The 24,005-nt window shown below is 49.0% G+C and overlaps 1 protein-coding gene across 1 annotated transcript in view; it reads left to right on the top strand.

The window, feature by feature from the left end:
• Positions 1-24,005, top strand: part of TDRD5 (tudor domain containing 5) — a 521,267-nt gene that overhangs the window by 234,428 nt on the left and 262,834 nt on the right. The window lies entirely within an intron of this gene.

Genomic DNA, 24,005 nt, shown 5'->3' on the forward strand with positions numbered 1-24,005 from the left:
CTCCACAGATGCTCACAGAACTGAATAACGGAAAATTTCCTATCAAATACTTACCATAATTTTCTTTTCTTAATAGTCCATGATGGCATACGTTTGGGTAAACTACACCCTCGCTCCTACCCTATAGGAGCCACTCCCATAAGTTTTGAGGCTGATCCATCCCTGACCTGCAACTGGTCTACTCATGATACTGGGAGGTACCCATGCTGCACGGAGTTTATCAGGAAAGGAAAATTACAGTATTTGATAGGAAATTTTCAATTTTCCTGACTTAATGATAGCATATGTTTAGTAAGTATCTGCCCACGAAAAAGGGAGGGTTTCACTAAAAGGTAAGGTTTCAATCATAGCTCTAGCTAACTGCAACCTCAATGCCAAAAATTAACAGGCTAAGGAAGCTAGCTTTACACCACTGTGAGCCAGAACAGTTTTAGTGGAGGAACATGCCATCCTACAATTATTCCTGGCACCATTACATTGACCCTACATTGTCCACACACTCCGGATTAAGTCGTTTCAGTAGGAACCAAGCCTTTAGCTCTACAAGCCAGCTGGCTCAAAGTATTTCGATATCCAGCAAATGGAACCAGTCACCCTTAGTAGTCCTGCATGTGGACAGAATCATTTTTTCGTTCATAGAATGTTGAAAACGCTTTGGATTGCATCAAAATATTGGTAAAAAAACACTACCTGGACTAAGCAGAATGCCACACTGATTTGCTGCGCTTTGGCCGCAGCACACTGTACCCATAGTTTTCATGCAGGTTACATGAAACTTCTATTAGTACTGTGGTTTTGGTTTGCTTTCAGAAAGAGTAATTACCACTGGAATGTGTTATTTCTCAAGGCCGTCTTTCAGTACAGCTACCATGGAGAGACCCCGGCTCCTCCCCTTCTAGGAAACACCGCCTTCCAACACAGATTTAAACCTCAACCTCCCCTCAGCCCCTCAGTTATGGTGTTTCCTCTGGAGGGGAGACACCGCATGGGAGCCAGGGCTAATCAGCTGGGGAGGCTGAGGCCTTTTCTTTCACCTGGGGGAGACAGGGGTCTCTCTATGGTGGTCCTGGGTGGCCAGTTGGAGGTCAGGATGGTGGAACAGATCCCTGTTGGCCATGGTGGTTTTCGCTGTCTCGCTCTCCTGCCACCCTTGGGGAAGGTGGAGGTCTGGGGAGGGCCGCTTGATGGCGCCTAGCGTGGCGTGACAGGAGGAGGCTACGTTCCCCCTTGTGCAGGCGGAGCTGGAGCAGTGTGCCGGGCCAGATGACTGGCGACGTCATTTCTGGCGGGGGCGGGTCTCCTTGTTCCTGTACATGCATCTTCCGGTTCCAGATGCGGTAAATTCAAACAAACACCACTCTCTGGCTGGTGAGGTCTTCCTTTTCTCGCTGTACAGACAGCGGCTGAAAGACAGGACTGTGACCACTAGTGCCTGGCGTGTCGGAAGCAGAGGCTTCAAGAACTGGCCCAGGAGATAGCAGCACCTGCCACTCCAAGGTAAGGTGAACCCTGGGGTGGTGTTCCGTTCCTTTTGTATCGGTAGCTCCACTGGTGTGTATTCCCTCCCTGGTGGTCGGGGGAGAGGGGGAGCGTCTGGGACCCTGGTGTTGGTTGGTCCTGGGGGGCACTCCTGGTGGTCCTCTGGTCAATGCTGGTGATAGGTGGTGCTTATTACTCCTTTTTGTCTGCTTTTATGTTTCAGAAAGCCACCAGCAAATCGCCCCATGGGTCTAAGGAGGAGTGTCCTTCGTGTAGGGCTTCTATGGGGGAGTCTTGAACTAAAGCACTTTGTAGGGAGTGTATAGAGGGGCTGGTGAGGGAGCAGGGTGTGGACCTTGTGGCATCAGTAAGGGAACTCTGTCGCTCCTTTAGGTCATTTAAGGAGTTATTCTCCAGTTTTTAGTTAACTCAGTCCCAGAGTAACCTTCCACTAGCACAGTAGAGTGGTCCACCTATCCCTGAGGTTATTGTCCCAGTGGGGGTAAGCCAGAGGGCTCCAGGGACGAGGACGACGTGGATAGTGCCGTCTCAGACTCCCAGGGGGAGTCAGGTGAGGATACTGTGGATGGGGAATCCAAAAGGTCCTCCTGTTATAAGCTTTCTCTTGAAGAAGTGGAGGATCTCTTAGGAGCCATTCTTACCACTTCAGGCATTCAAGAGGAAAGGAAGACCTTGTCCCTGCATGATAAAATGTACAGGGGCTTGGGGGAAGAGAAGAAGAGGGTGTTCCTGGTACACAAGGTCCTGGTGGATGCCATCAAGAAAGAATGGCAGGATCCAGAGCGGAAACCTTTTTTTCTCAAGAACCTTGAAGCGAAGGTTTCCATTTGCAGAGGAGGAGTCTCTGGTATGGAATAAGTTGCCTGGGTTAGATGTGGCTTTTTCCAGGCATACAGATCTGGCCTTTGAGGACATGGGGGTTCTGTCAGATCCCATGGATCGAAGGGTAATCTGAAACCAGCCATGGTGGCCACTGTGGTAGCCCGGAATATGGAATACTGGCTTACTCAGATCAAAGCCCATATAGAAGCAGGAACAGCAAAGGAGACTATCCTCTCTTCCTTTCCCATGTTACTCAAGGGAGCGGCTTATATTGCAGATGCTTCGGCAGAATCTGTCCGCATGTTTGCAAGGTCCACGGCCCTGACCAATTATGGCTGAAAACATGGCAGGTGGATAGTCCGTCCAAAATTAAGCTTTGTGGGATACCTCTCACAGGTGATCTATTATTTGGACCAGGGTTGGAGGCTGTGCTGGATTGGACAGCCGATAAGAAGAAAGCCCTCCCAATTAAGAGAAAATATGGGGTTCAGGCTAAAAGAAAGGGTCAGCTTCAAAGAGACTCCAAAGGCTGAGAAACAAAAAGTCCTGGGGACTGAAGGGTAAGGGCCGTGGGGGGGCAATTTTTCGCCCTCCTCAACAGCCCAAACACAGCCAATGACAGGATCACGGTGGGACGAAGGTTGGGGGCTTTCCTCCCTCAGTGGGAAACGATCACCTCCAATCAGTTTGTGCTGGGGATTATAAGGAGAGGTTATCGGTTGGAGATCTCAGATCCTCCCCCCCCACTCAGGCTTCTGGTCACCGAGATGCCAAAGTGTGCCGAAAAGTCATTTGCTCTTCTGTCCTCACTACAAGAGCTAGAACAGCAGGAGGTGATAGCAAGGGTGCCAGTGGGCGAGAGAGGCAGAGGCTTTTATTCCCACATCTGTGTGGTCCACAAGCCTTCGGGAAAATTCAGGCTCATCCTGAATTTAAAGCCTCTGAATCTCAGTCACATTCAGGAGATTCCGGATGGATTCGGTGAAGGCACTGCTTCCAGTAAACTGTTTTTTTTTATTATTATTTTTATTGATTTGCAAATAAAACGTAAAACAACTTACAGCCTAGTGGGCATACCCAGGCTGAATACTACTACACCCCCCTGAGTCAACAATCATGGAACAACAAACCCCCCCCCAAGATACCGCCACCGGCGTATACAACCAAAAACCCACCGTACACTCTAGCACCACTGCTCATCACTCAAGACAATTTGCAAGTTCGCTCATGCTCTACTGCAGGCTGTAAGCAATCCCAGGATGAAACATGCAAGCATTCCCCTCTCCCGACCAACCCCTTACTGCCCCTGTAAGGAAAGACCCAGGGCTACATAAGTGTCAATACCTTAGAACGCCTCCACTAATTCCTAATGAAACTCTGTCAATCAGCATTCGAGTCAGCATTTGTGTCTCGCGACTCCGTCCATATGTCCCAAACTTTATGAAACTTGGCTCCGCAGCCTCGCGAAAGATAGGTGGCCCTTGTATAGTGGAAGAGCCGTGTTCACTAAACTCTTCCAGAAATTAATAGAGGGGGCCAACGGAGCCTTCCATTTAAGAACAATAGACTTGCGCGCATAGTATAACAATAAGCCCAGGAGTGTTCTGAGCGCTCGGCGTGGAGCCAGCGAACCGACCAACCCCAGTGGGCATATCTCAACAGACAATGGTACAGTTACGGTGGTAACAGACAGAATAAAGTTAGTCACCTCCACCCAAAAACTAGCTATTTGAGGACAGCCCCAGAACATATGCATAAAATCCGCTGAGAGTGAGTTGCATCTCCAACAGGAGGCAGGGACAGATGGGTAAATTCTGTGGAGACGTTGCGGAGTGTAATATACCCTATGCACTATTTTAAATTGCACCAATCTATCTCTGGCTGACACTAACTGTAAGAAAGGGTACTCCCAGACGTCCTCCCAGTCCTCTGTGTCCAAAGAGGAGGAATCCGCCTCCCACTTTGCCCTCAGGATTTCGAGACCGGTATGAACATTTGGGAGCAAAACCTTATATATAGCCGACAGAGGTTTAGACAGATCCTCGTCCCTGAGCAGAGTCTCCAGCCTCGAGGTGTAGAACGCCACTGGGGCGTTTCCAAACTGTGATCGAAAGGCATGGTTAACTTGTAGGAATCTGAATAAATGTGAGTTAGGCAAGGCAAACTTGCTTCAGCCTGTCAAAGGTCTGTATTTTGCCCTCAAAACAAAGTTGCTCGATATATTTGATACCCCTGCTGGCCCATACACTGGGGTCAGGAATAGAGCCAAATTCCGGTAAATTCGAGTTAAACCAAAGAGGACTATGTGGAGAGATATGCCCCGAAGGCACTGGGTGCATCGAGTTAGCCATGTTCCATGCCCTCACAACTGCCCGCATTGCGGCAGTAAGAGGGAACGGGGCCCGAAGACCACGATACATTAAGTTTCTCAGTGCCTCATATGACCCCCAACCACGCCGCCTCCAGAACCACCGCCGCATTGGACTCATCCGAAACCAGCCAATTGTGGGCATGGGACAGAAGGGCCGCCACATAATAGGAGTGTAGGTCTGGGCAAGCTAACCCACCCTCTCCCCAAGGCCTCTGCAACACCGTCAGCTTAAGGTAGGGTCTCCCAGGGAGACTGGGCAGCGTCACTTAAAAAGAGTATGATATCGTCCGCATATAAAGCTACCTTTTCCTGTATGGAACCCACCCGTATCCCACGAACCCCCTCCGCCTTTCTGAGGGCCGATGCAAGTGGCTCCATCGCCAGGGCAAAAAGAGCCGGTGACAATGGGCAACCCTGCCTCGTTCCCCTCCGAACAGCGAAAGGTGCTGACAAGGTGCCACCTATCTTAATCTGTGCCAAGGGCTCCTTATATAAAACGTGAATCCATTTACGAAATTCCTCTCCAAAACCCATAACCTCCAATACCAGGGACATAAACTGCCATGCCACAGAATCGAAAGCTTTTTCGATATCCAATGTCACTAATACCCTCGTGGAAGATTCAGTGGTTGGCAACTGCAAATGAGTAAATACTCTTCGCAAATTTATATCTGTGGATTTCCCTGGCATAAATCCGGTCTGGTCTATATCAATCAGGGATGGCAGGACCGTTCGTAACCTGGTGGCCAGAATTTTTGTCAAAATCTTCAGGTCAAAATTTAGCAGGGTAATCGGTCTATAGGAAGCACAGAGGGAGATGTCCTTTCCAGGCTTGGGAATAAGCACTATGTGTGCTTGATACATGGACGGAGGGAGTGCCATCTGAGTTTTGCTGTCAGAGAATACTTTCAACAATTTGGGAGCGACCAGTGGGGCGTACAACCTGTACCTCTCGCCAGGTAGGCCATCGGGTCCAGGTGTCTTCCCGCCAGGAAATGAGCAGATTGCCTCTTCTATTTCCTCCAAAGTAAAATCCTTGTCTAGAAATGCACAATCCTCTTGTGATAGAGTGGGCAAATCCAGAGAGGAGAGAAACTCCCTCTGCTCTTCCACCGACCCCCCTGGGACTTCAGCATACAGCTTTTCATAAAAGGCTCTAAATTCAGTAAGTATCAGATCAGGTGCGGACACTAACTGACCATCAGACCCTCGGATCTCCGAAACCACTGTCTGCATTTTAGAGTCAGCCACTAAATTCGCTAGAAGCTTACTGTTTTTGTCCCCGGATTCAAAGATTTTCCCCACCATGGACTTCAAATCTAAATGAGTAGCCTCAGCAAGGTGAAGGGACAAGGCCCGTCGTGTCTCAGCCAGCCGAGTAAAGCGCTCCAAGGTCGGCGAGTCGGCAAACGCCTCAGCCGCCTCGGCCTTGCCGCCCTCGAGCGTTCGCATCTTGGATGACAGCTCAGAGCAGATTACCTTAATAGCCGAAATATATTCTCCTCTGGTGTTGGCCTTAAAGGCGTCCCAAACCATCTGTGCCGAGGTAGAACCTTCGTTCAACCCCCAGTATTGTTGCAATTTAGGAGCGACCTCCTCCCCCACCCGCACGTCCTGCAACCATTTGGGCGCCGGGCGCCAACAAGCATTACCCCTGGCGTTCGACAACTGTAAGGTAACCTCCAAAGGTGCGTGGTCAGAGAGACCTGCAGGCAAATACAGTGCCCCCCTCACCGATGTCAGGGCCCCAGAGTTGCCGAAGGCCATGTCTATCCTGGAGCCCGATTTATGTGTGGAAGAGTGAAAAGAGTAGGCCCTAGCATCAGCATGTTTCCATCTCCAGATCTCAGTATAATCAAAAGTTTGAGCCCATTGCAGTAGCTCTGGTGAATATACCCTATTTGGGTTGGACGAATCCAGGGATGGATCCAAGATGGAATTAAAGTCCCCTGCTACATACAACCTGGAGAATTGGAGGGGAGCCAGCAGTTCACTAAGCTTATACAAGATCTGTGGATGGAAGGGGGGGGCAGGTATACATTGACGAAAGCATAAACCACCTGGCTAATATCTAATAACAGGATAATGAATCTGCCTCCCTGATCAGTGTGCAGGTGAACAACCTTTATAAGCTAGAGACTTACTTAGCAAGATGGCCACATCCCTCGCATAGCTAGAATACGTAGCATGGAACGCTTGTCTCACCCAGGGCCTGCGCAGTGCTAGTATTTTATTCCCCAGAAGGTGAGTCTCCTGGAGAAAAAGGACATGGGGTCTATGACTATTCAGGTATTTGAACATCAAGGCCCTCTTAACCTTATCATTAAGACTCCGAACATTCCAAGACACCAATCTCAAATCCATTGAAACAGTTGGTAACATGTTATAGCATAGCAATACCTACACAATATCCCCTTATCCTGCCATTGAGCATGATACATGGAAGTACAACATACAAAACAGATGCGATAATCAGTGGATTCAGAGTGCACAGTGAAAAAAGAAAAAAAAAAGAAAATTAAAACAACAAAAAAAGAAGAAAAAGAAAAGAGACAACCCGCATCTCCCTACTGGCCATGAGTGCCCTAATTAGGAAAAAACAAACAATTGGGCACTAAAAAACATGGTCAGTTTGATACCCAAAACCTAACCAAAACTTAAATCTCCAGACTTTTAAACAAAAAAAGTTCCGAAGCAGCGGCCACTCTAAGCCGCTTACTCCTCGTCAAGGCAAAAAAAACCCTGTATTGAGGGGGAAGAACTAATAAGTCCTTAAATGTCCTACATCTGAGGAGCTCCGAGTTAAGAGGAAGTAGCTAAAAGGACAAAACCTATAGCAAAGAACAATGCGGATTCAGGAAGGATCAACTTGAGCGATGGCAAGGCACCTCAAATGTCCTAGGAGAGGTGGAGGTCAGTACGCCATCTGCTGGCAGTGAGGATGAAGGTGCGCCCGCCCATCCAGTGGGTAAGTAGTATCTCGTGAGTTCCGCAGCAACAGTAGCAACAACCAGCCAGCAAAAAACAAAGTCAGGGAGCCCATATCAGGATAATTATCCAGGCAAGCAGTACCCCCCAGCAACGCAGGGATAGCGGTAGAAGATTAACGTAGAGTGATCAGCCAGTCATTTGCTTCCTCAGGCGTGTCAAAGAACTTCACCGATCCATTATAAGGCACCCGAAGGCGGCCGGGGTATAACATGCTGTATTTAATATCCTTTTCCCGTAGGCGCCTGTGGACATCATTAAAGGACTTTCTCTTGTGCTGCAAGTCTGCCGAGAAGTCCGGGAACAGTAGGATTGAGGAGTTTACATATGGTAGAGAAGGGTGTTTACGAGCTGCAGAAAGGATCCTATCCCGGTCCCTGAAATTCAAGAAGCGGACCAAGAAGGGTCGGGGATTTGCCCCTGGGATGTAACGTCCTGTAGTTGCACGATGAGCACGCTCAACAACATACGTCGAGGAGACTTCCGCGAGGCTCAACCGCTTCTTGAAAAAGTCTTCCGCAAACTACGCTGGTCGGTCGCCCTCCTCCCCCTCCGGCAGACCTAAGACACGGATATTGTTGCGTCTTGCTCTGTTCTCCGCATCGTCAGCTTTAGCGACTAGCAGTTGTACCGTGCGTTGCAGGTCCGCAATGTTGTTGGTGTGGGTAGCTGTGAGGTCCTCAGCTGCAGAGATTCGAGATTCTGATTCAGTCAGCCTGCCCCGGATCTTATCCAGGTCATTCCTAATGAGATTACATTCTTCTGCAAGGCGGTCTATTCGTACCAGCATAGAGGTTTTACTTTGTTGTATAGCAGCCAGTATCACCGCAGTACTGTCCTGGGAGGGAGGGGTAAGCAGAGCCACCCCAGAGGAAGAACCGGACTCCATGGCTAATTCCGCAAGCAGCGACTGCACCCTCCCAATAAGAGAGGGATCTGGTTGAGCGGGCGGATCAGGAGCAGGACAGCTCAGTGCAGACGAGCTCTTAGGCCGGTGTTTAGGGCCCATGAAGGGAATTTGGGCTGTAGACATCCGTGAGCCTCTGCTCCCCAGAGTTGCAGTCCTTTTGGTAGCAAGGCTCAGTCAGTGACACTATAGGGCATGGCCCAGGGAGCTGGATGGATGGATGCAATGTCTGTCAGATAAGAATAGTTGCCGGGGCCCTCAGTCTATGCACCAGAACGGCCCGCCCTAAAAGGGGTAGCAGTGTCCAACGAGATGAAGGGAGCCTTTCCAAACTGCAGGGGTCAGGCCGACCACATCACTCCCCCTCCAGCCACTGGCTAAGGGCTGCAAGTGACTCCCAGGCTGTGTTAGGCCGCACTAGGCCAGGGCAACTATGGTGGCTCCACAGCCCCCCCCATCAGCTCCAGCTAGGATGGTCAGGTAGGTGATAGTCCCCCACCGGCCGACAGCCGCTTCCGCTGGCAGATCGTGGCGCTCCCCCGCCAGGAAAGTCCGGTCCGAGGCAGGCTTCACTAGGCCGCGCTAGGCCTCAGGCCCGAAATTCAACGCCGGCGTTCGACGGAACGACGGGACAGCCTAGGGGCACAAGGGGGTGGTGGATGGATGGAGAGGAGCCTCTTGCCTCTCCCACAGGCCTCGGATCAGACCCGATTGCCCCGCACAGGCTGGGAAGATGGCGGCAGGCACGAGGAGGATGAGCAGCCGTTTACCGGGCTCCACGGTCCACAATTTCCCCTCAGGATGCAGTGCAGTAAGGCAGCAGTCCCTCTGGCTGACAGATCGCTCCGTTTGGGCCTATAGATTGGCAAGATGGCACAGGATTATAATGCGGACGGCCGGGGCTCCCCAAACACACGTCCGCTCTCACTTACATCCGGACACGCCCCCCGCATCAAAAGATTTAAAAGATGCATATCTGCACATACCCATCGCAGAAAGCCATCAAAAATTTCTCAGGCTGGCAGTAAGAACAGCGGAAGGGGTTCTTCATCTCCAATTCAAGGCCCTTCCTTTTGGTCTGTCCTCCTCCCCCCGTGTCTTCACCAAGGTAATGGTGAAGGTCTTGGCGTTCCTAAGGCTCAAAGGCATCTCAATAATTGCTTATCTAGATGTTTCGAGATCTGCATGTTACAAAAGACATTTTAGAGAACTTGAGTTGTCTCGTAAACCTGGAGAAATCCAGTTTAATCCCAGCTATGTGTTGGATTCCACAGAGCACAGGGTCTTTGTTCCCTTGGAAAAGATTCAGAAGATAGACAATGTAATTTTGCTCCAGGGCAAGTTCTCAGATTTCGTTAAGGTTGATTATGTCAGCCCTTGGCTTACTGACATCCACACTTCCAGCAGTGCAGTGGGCGGGGCTACATTTTCATCCTCTGCAACTGTTAATTTTGAGGATCTGGGACCACAGCCAGGGGTCTTTGGATTCGCCGGTTTCAGTTCCTCCTCAGGTCAAGAGGTCTCTCTGGTGGTGGAGAAAGGAGGTAAATCTGTCACAGGGCCTGGAGTGGGTCCTCCTGGTATCCAGGACTGTAACAGATGCGAGCGGTTCAGGTTGGGGAGTTCAACTGGGCACCTGGTTGGTGCAGGGTTCCTGGGGGAAGATGGAGGCAGTGCGGGCCTCGAACTGGAGGGAGTTGAGAGCAGTTGATCTGGCTCTGAGTCTTCCAGGAAGAACTTCGGGGACAACACGTGAGGGGTTGTTCAGACGATTCCTTGTTGGTGGCCTATGTCAACAAACGGGGGCACCAGGAGAGGAACGCTTTGGGTTCTGTCAGAATCATTCCTCAAATGGGCCGAGGCCAATGTTCTGTCTCTTTCGGCAATTCATTTGAAGGGAGAACAGAATCAAGTAGCGGACTTCTCAGCAGAAAGACTGAGGGAGGACAACTGGGTATTGAAGCAGGAGGTCCCCTCGATAGATCTGTTTGCCTCAAGGGAAAACACAAAAGCATATCTTTTATTTTCCCTAAGCAGATGGGACGGGGTGTTTGGAGTAGATGCCTTGGCTCAGAGTTGGGAGTTCTCTAGGTGTTATGCCTTCCCCCCTCCATTGTTGATTCTGGCAGTGTTGAGAAAATTTCAGGTGGAGACCACGGTTCTCGTCCTGATTGCCCCGCACTGGCCCAGGAGGCCATGGTTCTCCGTTCTGAAGGGCTTGGCCATAGAACCTCCCTGTATTCTCCCGGTCCAGGAGGATCTCCTGTTCCAGGGACCCGTCTGTCCTCAGGTAAATCGGTGGAACTTCACAGCCTGGCTTCTGAGGAAGAATTGCTAAAGGGAAAAGGTTTCTCGAATTGCTGGGTGGCCACCCTTTTAAATTGTAGAAAGAAGGAAACGCAGGCCATTTACCGAAAGGTGTGGAAGCATTTTAATAGTTGGTGCTTGGAGAGCTCCTTTGATGTACGCAGCTCCATAGCAGTGTTAGAACTTCTGCAGGCAGGAGCAGATAAAGGCTTAGCCCTTAGTACCCTGAAAGGGCAGGTGTCCACTTTAAGCGTTTTACTAGAAAAACAACTGGCGTTTGATCCATGGTTAAGTAGGTTTTTCAAGGCCTTCAGTAGGTAAAGGACTGCCAGTCTCTCCATTCCCGGTCTGGGATCTTTCTTTAGTTTTGCAGGTACTCACAGGGGAGCACTTTGAGCCATTGGGAGCCTGCACGTTGAAAGGGATCACCCTCAAAACAGTGTTTTTGGTAGTGATCACTATGGCTAGGAGAGTGAGTGAACTCGAAGCTCTCTCAGTGAGAGCTCCTTTTTTTCAGGATTTCCCGGACAGTGTCATTTTTAAAACGGATCCGGCGTTTTTGCCAAAAGTAGCCTCTGAATTTCACAGGGTTCAGGAGATTGTGTTATCCACCTTTTGTTCAAATCCTGTGAGGGAACAGGAATGTATTTTTCATAGTTTGGAAGTTAGGGGGTGTGTCCTACAATATTTAGACTGTACAAGTCTGTTCAGGAAGTCTGACTTCTTTTTTGTTTTATTCTCAGGGTCCAAGAAGGGGTCCAGAGCATCCAGGCAGACAATTGCCAGATGGTTGAGGGTGGTAATTAGTCAGGCGTATGTGATAAGGTGGGTGGAACCTCCAGTGGGTATTAAGGCACACTGAACTAGGTCGCTGGCAACTTCGCAGGCTGAGTGGACTGGTGCTTCGCCTGAGCAGATTTGTAGGGCTGCAACGTGGTCCAGCTTCTCTACATTTGTGAAGCATTACAGATTGGATCTGCTGTCTGCTAAGGACCAAGCTTTTGGTCGTAAGGTGCTGCAGGCAGTTGTCCCACCCTGAGGTAAGGTACTCGCTTATCCTCTCTATGGTGGCTGTCCTGAAAGACGGCCTTGGGAAAAACTGAGTTACTTACCCGTAACATCCTTTTCCAGGAGTCTTTCAGGACAGCACCGATACCCATCCAGATGGGAGCTTTTTTGTTGAACTCATCGCATGAGACCGTCAGGTAAGACTTGATGTTTGTTTTGACGTGTTCTTGTGTCTCCCCTATAGGCCGGAGGTACTGGCGAAGAACTGAGGGGAGGCTGAGGCTTAAATTTGTGTTGGAAGGCGGTGTTTCCTATAAGGGGAGGAGCTGGGGTCTTTCTATGGTGGCTGTCCTGAAAGACTCCTGGAAAAGGATGTTAACGGTATGTAACTCTGTTTTTTTGCACAGGACTCTGATCTGGCTTATTTTCACTTATAATTACTTGCTGACCTGCCACAGTACATATACACACATGTACGTTATTTTGCCTGCTCATGCTAAGGGGGCACTGTGTAGATCCCGGTATTTGGGGCCTGTTGATCATGTGATCGCTAAGCCATCACATAACAATGTCAACAAAGCTGTTGTGAATGAATTAATTCATAACAGCTGTGTTGAATAGGCTGTGATGGACCTACAGCTATCACATGGTACCTGGGCCAATCACAGCACCCTGAACCATGTGATTAGATGTAGCCAACTAGTGATCACTAGTAATCACAGCCGTTATAAATGGTTAACCCTTTCATGATGGTTCAAAACATTGTTCTTACAATGATCTTCATTGCCACAAAAAAAAAAAAAAAAAAAATCCCTTATCACCCTCTCAGAGCAGAACAGTGTTACTATGGTGCCACTGTACTACTCTAAAGAAAGTATGCAAAAGACTAATTGGAAAAAAGTTAGTGGTTGTAAAACCAAGAAAAAAAATCCCTGCTAGACCAAGGTATAATGAGCTAGTATGCATAGCATCTCATAAACACTGCGAGTTTAGAAGATATTCATGGTACCAACAGATAAGCCTTATTATAGCTTATCTGTAGGTAAAAATGGTGTGTAAGAGTTTACAACCACTTTAAAATGTCCAAGTATTTGTTTATCGTACATGATGGGACACAGAGCCTTAAGAAATTGCTTAATGGGTTATGGGCCACCTTCAGGTCTTGACACTGGTATACCAAGTACAGGAAGTTCACTCCCCTATATAACCCCTCCTCCTTCCAGGAGTACCTCAGTTTTTTCGCCAGTGTCTAAGGTGTTGGTCACGAGTCCAAAGGAGTGGAACCCCTATAATAGGGACCCGGTCTTTGAAGGTTTACGAACGCTACCCGCCGTGAGGGGTGAAATTTGGATCTGTCTGTTTTCAGCAGTGTACTGCAGCGAGAAAAAGGTAAGGGAAAAAAGCTTGGGAACTGTAAAAAGTCAACTTATGCCTTTTTTCCATATAAACATTGTAATGCCTAAAAATCTCCTCTAGAGGGAGTAAAGATAATTTACCGTATATACTCGAGTATAAGCCGAGATTTTCAGCCTCTTTTTTGAGGCTGAAAGTGCCCCCCTCGGCTTATACTCGAGTCATCGCTGTCTGTCTGCCCGATCAGCGTGTCGAGCAGACAGACAGCGGCCATTCTAGGATTCAAAGGCCGCGCCTCCGTCTCCGCCTTCGCCTGTGATAGGCGGAACACTGAATTTCCCAGCAGTCTGTGTTCCGCCTATCACGGACGTCCTCTCATCCTCGTCCGTAGTATGAGGATGAGCGGACGTCCATGATAGGCGGACCACTGACTGCTGGGAAATTGAGTGTTCCGCCTATCACGGACATCCGATAGGCGGAACACTCAATTTCCCAGCAGTCAGTGGGAAATTGAGTGTTCCGCCTATCACCGACGGAGGCGCGGCTTTTGAATCCTAGAATGGCCACCGACGAAGAGCTGCGGGACGGGCCGGGACGCAGGCCGGGACGGGACGCAGGCCGGGACGCAGGCCGGGACGGGACGCAGGCCGGGACGGGACGCAGGCCGGGACGGGACGCAGGCCGGGACGGGACGCAGGCCGGGACGGACACAGGCTGGACGGACACAGGCAGGCTGGACACAGGTAGGCTGCACGGACACACACACACACACACACACACACACACACACACACACACACACACACACACACACGGATGCATGGACACACACACACGGATGCATGGACACACACAGGGATGGACGACACACAGGGATGGACAGGCATGTCTCACCCTCGGCTTATACACGAGTCAATAATTTTTTCCAGTTTTTTGGGGGTAAATTGGGGACCTCGGCTTATATTCGGGTCGGCCTATACTCGAGTATATACGGTACCTTGGTATGTTGTTCCTCAGCAGCTCTGTGTCCAAGCTTTTAGCGGCATGTGTGTGTCCCAGCAGCAGGAGGAGGTTCTTAATCGAACAGAGGTGTTCCTCTCCCCTCCGGTGAACTAAGGGGCTGGGTATAGAGAATATACATCTATAATGGCTCCTGTCTAAAAAAAAAAAAAGTACCGTTCATGCCTGGTCATGTTGGGGAGTACTCATGTTGGGAATATCCATGTTTTATAACATGCCTGTATGATTTTCAGATTGTGAGAACAGGCCCTACCCCCCCCCCCCCCTTACAGGGAGGAGTGTGGTAGCGTTCTACTATGGTATTACTTTAATATCTTTGTTGTCTTGCCTTCTACAATTTAACTGCCGTTTATTAAATCTTGTTGCGCCCCAGCCTGGGTATTCAAAGACCGCTTACATTCTCAAAGCAGCGGCGATCAGGTAATCCGTTTCACAGATCCTCCTCTCAGCGGTCCTGCACCCAGACCTGAATTTCATGCCATGCCATCCATGCGCACGTGGACTAAGGTTCAATTTTAAAAGGACAAGGAGGAGGGTGGGCTGGAGGGGGCATTGCTTGAGGCAGGTGGCACCGTGTGCAGCAACTAGCTTTCACATGGCACACAGCTGAGGACGCTAATCAGGTTTACTACTGAAGTGTTTTTTAAAACAAACGCTCTCAGTGTCAGAAGATGGGACATGTAAGGGATGTATACAGGCATTTCCAGTACAAGAAATACATTTTTACTCAGCATCAAGCTGATCTTTATGGTGAAATTGTTTTGCTAGACTATTGCTCTGCAAGTAGTACATTTTTTACTAGAGTGCCTCTGCTTTTGTGCTTGGCACTATGGCTTCCAGAGCTACCACAAAGGTGCCAAAAAATTCCACCCCCAGGCACTGGGGACTCTAGTCATGCCTCCACACCGATGGCAAGCCAGGGTGAGTCATCGGAATCTATTGATGGTACAACTGATTCTCACACTTAAGCACCTGTATACGTGATTGAAGATGCATTTTCCTCTGCCCTGCAGGGCTTAGAAGGAAGATTTGCAGCTTTAATCGCATCCTCCATCCAAATGGATAGGAAGAGAGCTAGATCCCCCTCCCCCACCTGAAACCCTTTACCAAGGCAACAGTGGGCACAGGATGAGGTATTACCCTCAGGCGATCACGTAGAAAAACAATCCGATTATTCCTCCTCTGAGGAAGCATCAGTTGATGAACCTTTTGCAACCTCGCAGTCTGAGAGATTGATGGTACAAGCTCTTATGGAGATGGTTCGTTCCACTTTCAAGCTCCCCCTAACAGTCAGCTTGAAAGTTCGATTTCTTCCTTGGGTTCTCTAAAACCCTTACAGCCTTTTCATGCGTTTCCAGTCCATGCATTACTAGAAAAGCTTATTTATGCTGAATGGGATCACCCGGAAAAGCATTTTCTCCCTGCAAAGAGATTCTTAGTTCTCTATCCCATGGAGGAGAAATTCAAAGAATGGAAAGTACCAGCAGCTGCGATTTCCAGTGTGAACAAAAGTTTAATTTGTCCAGTAGACAATGCACAAATGCTTAAAGATCCAACAGATAAAAAGTTGGAATTCCTGTTAAAATCCTCTTTTTCCTTGTCAGGTGCGGTTACTCAGCCTGCAGTTGCAGAAGTAGGTATCTGTCAGTCCCTAAGGGGACCAGTTTAAACAGGCCCTTAACCTCCCTAGCGGTAATCCCGAGTCTGGCTCGGGTTGGGATTTTCATTACAATAGCGGTAACCCCGAGCCAGACTCGGGTTTGCACCGCTCGATGCAGGGGAGGACACAGGGATCGTTACTTACCTTGTCCCCTGGATCCAGCGATGTCCGCCGCGCTGTGTGATCGAGCCGTCCTGCGCTCGATTCACAGTGCAGAATGGCGCCGAGCTCCGTTCCCTGCGACGTTACGACGCACGGGAGCCGAGAACGGCGGCAAATTCAAAAAAGTAAAAACACACAAAACACACACAGCACTGTAATCTTACAGATTACAGTGCTGTAGTAAAAAATACACACCCCCTTTGTCCCTAGTGGTTTGTGCAATGCCCTGCGTGCACGTTTATATTATAAATACTGTTTTTTACTGCTTGGAATTTGGAGATTGTCCATAGCAACCAAAACATGTCCCTTTTTCAGTTTTTTTTGGATTTGATTACATTATTGAATCATTTTTATTATTCTTTATTATATTATAAACTTTATCATACCCGGGATGTCCGCTAGACTCTGGTTTGAAGAGATTTCAGAGCGTTATTCCTAAGAATTACAGGACTACAAAATAAAAGCCAGATTTCCATGCAAAATAATTGTACCGCTTTCAGCACCTTATTCCAGACTGAATCATACCGCCAGGGAGGTTAAAGAGGTCCCTACACACACAGGCCCACAATTTGGCCTGTGTGCAGGGACCTGGCTATGTTGGCTGTGCTGGCTATGTTTTGTCATAGATGCCATGAAAGACTATTCACCAGGCGTCCTGCCTTGTGCTTGTTCTGATACAAATGCATAAGACCCTGTGGTAAAAAAAAATAATGATTTTTTTGGTCAGCCGAAGCACCTTGCAGAAGGCTTCTGACTAGTTTGCCTTTTCATAGGGATTGACTATTTGGGGAGGATTTGGTCAAACACTTCCAAATGATTTTTAGTGGGAAAGGTACTCTCTTTTGGGCAAAAAAAAAAAAAGTATAAATGTCCTTCATTTAAACAGACTTCCCCTGCGCCAGGGGTTTCCGCTCACCAAAGGTGCGAATGCTAAATTTAACAGCATGGCTATTAAAACCCACATTCTGACGAAACGTGTGCTTTCTAGGTCCATTATCTCTACTTTGATTAATGCAAGGAAAGCTTATGTTTCCTGGTATGAACCCTCCGAGATATATCATAGGCAGAATTCTTGCCTTTTTACAATTAGGCGTAAAGATGACGTTGACCTTGAGTACTATTAAGGGCCAAGTCTCAGCCTTATCGATCTTATTTCAAAGACCACTTGTAATGCATTCTTTAGTCCGGGGTTTTATGCAAGGTGTCATGCGGATTAATCCACCAGTTAAGTCACCTTTAAGCCCTTGGGACTTGAATATAGTTTTGTCAGTGTTACAAAACAGCCATTTGAACCGATACAACATATTCCTTTAGCCCTTCCGACAAGGAAGCTGGTATTTTTGGTTGCTATAGCCTCAGCAAGGAGGGTTTTGGAATTGGTTGCTCTTTCTTGTAAAGAGCCATATTTGATTATTCACGAGGACAGTTTTTCACCTTAAACCAACATATTGTCCTGCCATCGTTTTTTTCCAAAATCATGTTTCAGGGAAGAAAGGTCACTACATTGTCTTGATGTGGTGAGAGCAATGAAAATCTATTTAAAGGCAACTGCTCAGATTCATAAGACTGATGTCTTATTTAATCTGCCAAAGGGTCCTAAGAAGGACAGGCAGCGTCGAAATCCACTGGCGCTAAGTGGATTCGGCAAGTTATAACTCAAACTTATGATTTAAGGAGTAAGATTCCCCCGTTCCAAGTTAAGGCGCACTCTACCAGGTCGGTTAATGCTTCTTGGGCAATGCGTCACCAGGCCTCCATGGCTCAGATCTGCAAGGCCGCAACTTGGTCTTCAGTACATACATTGACAAAATTTTATCAGGTGGATGTAAGAAGGTATGAGGTTATCGCCTTCGGGCGCAGTGTGCTGCAGGCAGCAGTAAAAGTCCTCAAGTCTGGGGGTATCCTGCGGGTTTTCTCTCCCTCCCGTCAAATAGCATTGATATGGGACGCCCCATTAATAATTGCTTAGGGCTCTCTGTCCCATGATGTACGATGAAGAAGATAGGATTTTTATAACAGCTTACCTGTAAAATCCTTTTCTTGGAGTACATCATGGGACACAGATGCCCCTCCTCTCTTTTATGCAATATAAGTATATTGCTTTGCTACAAAAACTGAGGTACTCCTGGAAGGATGAGGGGTTATATAGGGGAGTGAACTTCCTGTATTGGGTATACCAGTGTCAACACCTGAAGGTGGCCCATAACCCATTAAGTAATTACGTAAGGCTCCACATCCCATGATGTACACCCAGAAAAGGATTTACAGGTAAGCTGTTTTAAATATCCTATTTTTAAGGCCTCAAGAAATGAGATAGGCCATCAATGAATCAGGATCAAATATGTATACCATAGTTGTAGACACTATAACTTTCACACAAACCAATTAATATATAGTTATTGGGATTTTTTTCTCATATCGTCTTCCAGGACAGCCTTTGAGATATAGGGCTCCTCCCTCCGGGACAGGAAACACGTCAAGCCAATTAAATAAAAGGTGTGGTCCTCCAGGCCCTCCTCAGTTTTTGTGTTTCCTGCCGGACGGGAAGGAGCACGTTTGGAACTGGTAAGGGGAGCTCCTTCTCAGGGGTTTTGCCTGGGGAGAGCACCTTGATGGACCTGACCCTTAGCACCCCTCGGTCCGTACGAAGGGAGGAGAGGGTAGCTTTCAGTCCCCGCTGCCATTTAAAACGTTCGGAGAGAACGGGACCCCGATGCGCGGCAATCTCCCCCTCGGAGCGCTAACCGCTAGTACCTGTCGGTCGGATGGCGGCGGGAGACGTTCGTTCCACCGACCGGCGTCCGGGTACTGTGAGCGGTGCGTTCATAAGGAACGCGCGGCGTCGGGGCGAAGACTTTGCGTTCTGGCGTACGGAAGTGGGAGAGACGCACTTCCGCCGGATTCGCGTCATCAGGGGGCGCCGCAGGACCTGTTCCAGTCCTTTGGGCGCGGCGGTGTGACTACAGGGTTGCCTGGAGCGGTGTGAAGGCTCAGAGAGACTGAGTGAGACACAGGAACCATGGAGAGTGCAGTTGTGCAGGTGGACTCCGGTTCAACAGGCTCCAGTACCTCTCAGGTAAGCTTAGTGAGGGCAGACCAGGACTTACACTGGGGGGTGGGGGGTCACTCTGACCTATAGTACCTTCCCGGGGTGGAGAACCTGCTGGTGAAGGGGGGCACTTCCTAGGCGGACCCTAGAAGCACAGTGGTGTGGTCAGGGGTGGTATTTTAATGGGACCCTGTTTTTCTTTGTTGGTAGGTTAAACAGGACAGAGCCCAGATACCTTTGTCCAGAAGGAAATGTGCCGTGTGTGGGCTAAGTTAGGCACCGGTTGGGGGAAGCCGATTGCCCGGATTGTGTCAGTAGCCTGGTGAAAGAGGACTCGGTGGCAGCTTGTCACAATGTTTTAACATCCGTAAAGGATGAAATTGCATCCACTTTCCAGTCATTTTAAAAGCATGATGGATAGGGTGCAGGGTCCCTCTGTCTCTTTACCCAGGGCTATGAGTTTGCCTTCCTTATCCGAACCAAGTCGGGTGGATAGGGAGAGGTTACCCAGGTCATTAGCCTCCTCTAGGACAGAGTCTACTTCTGAATCTGAGGGGGAGGAAGAGGCCATTAGATCTGCCAGATACAAGCTGTCTTTGGATGAGGTGGGTGACCTCCTTAAGGCTATATATGACACTTTGGAGGTCAACAGGTCCAGCTTTCAAAACACGACATGATGTATCAAGGGTCGATTGTAATGAAAGACAGGGTATTCCCCGTCCATAGGTCGCTAGTGGAGGCGATTCTGCTGGAGTGGGAACAACTGGAAAAAAGGCAATTTTTTTCAAGTAGCCTTGAAAGGAGGTTCCCTTTTGAGTCGGATGCGGTGCATCCCTGGAACAAGGTTCCCAAATTAGATGCTCCCTTGGCTAAGGTCTCTAAGAAGACAGATTTGGCCTTTGATGATATGGGTTCACTCAGGGATCCTACGGATAAGAGGGGAGATGTGCTGCTTAAGAGAGCCTGAGGATGCCTCTTCCAGCGGGCTTAAACCGGCCCTAGCAGCTACCTGTGTGGCCAGAAACTTGGAGTGTTGGCTTACACAGTTACAATCGCATATTTCTGCGGGTACTTCTAGGCAGCAGCTGTTGAAGTCCTTTCCGCTACTGTTCAAGGCTGTGGGCTTTTTAGCTGATGCCTCTGCAGAATCAGTCAAACTGGCTGCTAGATCTGCAGCACTAGTGAACGTTGCCAGAAGGGCCGTTTGGCTTAAAACCTGGTCAGGAGACACCGCTTCAAAATTTAGGTTATGTGGATTACCCTTTTCAGGGGACCATTTGTTCGGGACCGGCCTGCAAGAGGCGTTAGAGCGCACGCAGGATAGGAAGAAAGCTTTCCCAGAAAGGAAAAAGAGACCAGAAGGGAACCGCCTTTTTCGAAGCCTCAGGCAGCAGAACCTACAGGAACGGGAGGTTCTCCCCAAAAAGCATTGGCAAGGGAAGGGGCAAAGGAGGAATCTTATTCAGTCCTCCTCAACCCTCCCCTAAAACACAGTGACTCCTGCGTCCCGGTGGGAGGAAGACTGGGGAAGTTCCTCCCACACTGGGTAGCTTCAACCGAAAGTCCGTTCATTCGAGATATAATAAGGAACGGCTACAGGTTGGAGTTTGGTTCAGTTCCCCTCCCAAATTTTCAAGTAACAAGGTTACCAAGGGACCAAGAGAAAGCAGAGGCTTTGGCTCTTCTTCTGGGGGATCTGGTGGACCAAGAAGGAATGGCGCAGGTGCCTCAGGAGGAGCGAGGCTTGGGGGTTTACTCCCACGTATTTGTGGTAAAGTAACCTTCGGGAAAGTTGAGGTTAATACTGAATCTCCGCCCCCTAAACAGATTCATAAAATACATGCGGTTCCGGATGGGGTCAATCTTCTCGGTAACCAAGTTCCTGTTTCAGGGCTGTCACATGGCCACAGTGGATCTCAGGGATGCATATTGGCATATCCCGATTCATCTGGAATCTCAGAGATTTCTCAGGTTGGCGGTGAGGTTGAACACGGGTGTGTTACACCTCCAGTCTCGAGCTCTCCCCTTCGGGCTTTCAGCCTCACCAAGAATCTTTACAAAGGTTCTGGCAGAGGCACTGGCCCCATTAAGGCTCAAGGCTATAACAGTGATCCCATATCTGGACGATCTACTGTTCATAGCCCAGTCGGCCCAACAGCTGCAGAGGGACATACAGGAGGCCTTGGTTTTTCTGCGCTCACTGGGGTGGCTGATAAACCAGGAAAAATCCCAGCTGACCCCCTCACAGGAGGTCCTGTATTTAGGATACAGGATTTCTTCGATGGAAATGAGGGTATTCCTTCCGGAGGAGAAGATCTGCAAGCTAGAGCAGGCGGTAGCCCAGCTTCAATCTGGTCGGGAAGCCCAGATCAGGGAGGTTATGAGAGTCCTGGGGTTGATGACATCATGCTTTCCAGCGGTGGTCTGGGCAAGGCATCATCAGCGCCCTTTACAGAGACTCATGCTCCGTTATTGGGATGGCAGGCAGGAGAGCCTGGATCAGGTTATGCCCCTATCCTCGGCAGTCAGGAGGTCTCTTTGGTGGTGGCGGGCCCAGGTCAACCTAGACAGGGGTCTCCCCTGGTCCCCACAAGCTACGGTGGTGGTCACGACCGATGCCAGTACGCTGGGTTGGGGTGCCCACCTAGAGGGAAGCTTAGCCCAGGGTTCCTGGTCGAACCTAGAGACAGGTCGTTCCTCAAACCAGAAGGAACTTCTGGCAGTTTGGAAGGCTATAGAAACCTTCCAGTCCCAGTTACATGGCAGGGATCTGCAAGTTCGCTCAGACAATGTGGCAGCAGTAGCCTACCTGGACAAGCAAGGGGGAACCAAAAGCCCTGCACTCCAGGTAATTGCGGACAGAAGCTTCTGCTGGGCAGAGAAGAACTTGTCCGCAATATCAGCCATTCACCTAAAGGGAACTCAGAATTTACTGGCCGACTTTCTCAGTCGCCAGAAGATAGGTCAGGACGAGTGGTCCCTCAACAAGGAAGTGTTCGAGGAGATTGTGTCATGCTGGGTAAGGCCAGAAATAGACCTATTTGCAACAGAAGGCAACAGGAAGGTGACACACTTTTTTTTTCGGTTCACCCACAGGATCGGGCCAGGGGGATAGCCGCCCTTGCCAATCCATGGCTGTTCGGCCTGTGTTATGCCTTTCCTCCCGTAAGGATGGTGGCGGAGGTCCTGCAGAAGTTCCGTTCGGAGACTACGGACCTCATTTTAGTAGCTCCTTTTTGGCCAAGGAGACTCTGGTTTGCCAGCATAAAGAGATTGGCCGTCCATCCTCCGCTGTTTCTACCAGTCAGGGAGGATTTACTTTCCCAGGGGCCGATCCGGTGTCCTCAGATAGAGAGGCTCAAGCTTGCAGCCTGGTATCTGAGGAACAAATCTTAAGGTCACAGGGTTTCTCAGAAAGAGTGATTATGACCTTGTTAGAATGCCGTAAACCAGTTGCTAGGGCAATTTACACCAAGGTAGGAAAGAGGTTTAATTCCTGGTTGCGAGAACAGGGAATTGCAAGCCCCGGGGTCCCGGCAGTCCTGGACTTTCTACAAGCAGGGGTAGAGCTGGGCCTATCTATCAGCACTCTAAAGGTACAGGTGGCGGCCTTAAGTGTTTTCCTTCAGTCCTCCCTTCAGCAGAATCCATTTGTCAGGAACTTCTTCAAGGCTCTGTCTAGATCCAGGCCTGTCAGAATGAAGACCTGTCCTACCTGGGATTTGGCCTTGGTTCTTAGGGCTTTGACCCAAGACCCATTTGAACCATTAGAGGGAGCATCACTTAAGTGGATGGTACTAAAGACTGTGTTTTTGATAGCGATCACGTCAGCTAGAAGGGTCAGTGATCGGCAGGCACTCTCGGTCAGAGAGCCATTTTTGTTAATCTTAGAGGACAGGGTAGTACTTAAGACTGACCCTAGTTTTCTTCCTAAAGTGGTGTCCACTCTTCATAGGACACAGGATATTATTTTGCCAACTTTTTTCTCAACCTCGGACGAGGCGAGATCTTTAAGTTTGTTAGACGTCAGGAGAAGTCTATTAATTTTTCTAGAAGCCACTAGGGTCTTCAGGAAGTCAGACTCATTTTTTGTTAATTTTTCGGGCGCCCGCAAGGCCTGCAAGGTGTCCAAAGCGTCTATCGCCAGGTGGATACGGATGCCGATAGTTAAAGCCTATGAGTTAGAGGGGAAGCAGGCACCCTTAGTTAAGGCACACTCTACAAGGGCGGTTTCCACATCGTGGGCAGAGAGGGCTGGAGCCTCTCCGGAGGAGATCTGCAAAGCAGCAACCTGGTCCAGCTACTCAACGTTTGCAAGACATTACCGTCTGGATTTATGGTCTGATAAAGAACAGACTTTTGGACGTAAGGTCCTCCAGGCAGTGGTCCCGCCCTGACAAGGTGAGCTCCTTGCTTATCATCTCAAAGGCTGTCCTGGAAGACGATATGAGAAAACCGGAGTTAGACTTACCGGTAACTCTTTTTCTAGGAGTCTTCCAGGACAGCCTGGCTTCCCACCCAAAGTTGTTTAAATTGGACTAAGTGGTGAGGATGTGTATTAACGTGATTGTTAGTGTGTTATGTCTTTCAGAGCCTCCCGGCGGTTCTTGGAGTAAAACTGAGGAGGGCCTGGAGGACCACACCTTTTATTTAATTGGCTTGACGTGTTTCCTGTCCCGGAGGGAGGAGCCCTATATCTCAAAGGCTGTCCTGGAAGACTCCTAGAAAAAGAGTTACCGGTAAGTCTAACTCCGTTTTTTTTTTACCAAATCTATGTAGCAGAATATATTTTGGCCTACAATTATGACAACATTCGATTTAAATGTTGTTTTTAATTTATATAACAAAAAAACAAATA

The sequence above is a fragment of the Lithobates pipiens genome, unplaced genomic scaffold (genome assembly GCF_037356315.1).
Source record: "Lithobates pipiens isolate NorthernLeopardFrog02 unplaced genomic scaffold, aLitPip1_a1.2 Scaffold_23, whole genome shotgun sequence".
NCBI lineage: Eukaryota > Metazoa > Chordata > Amphibia > Anura > Ranidae > Lithobates > Lithobates pipiens.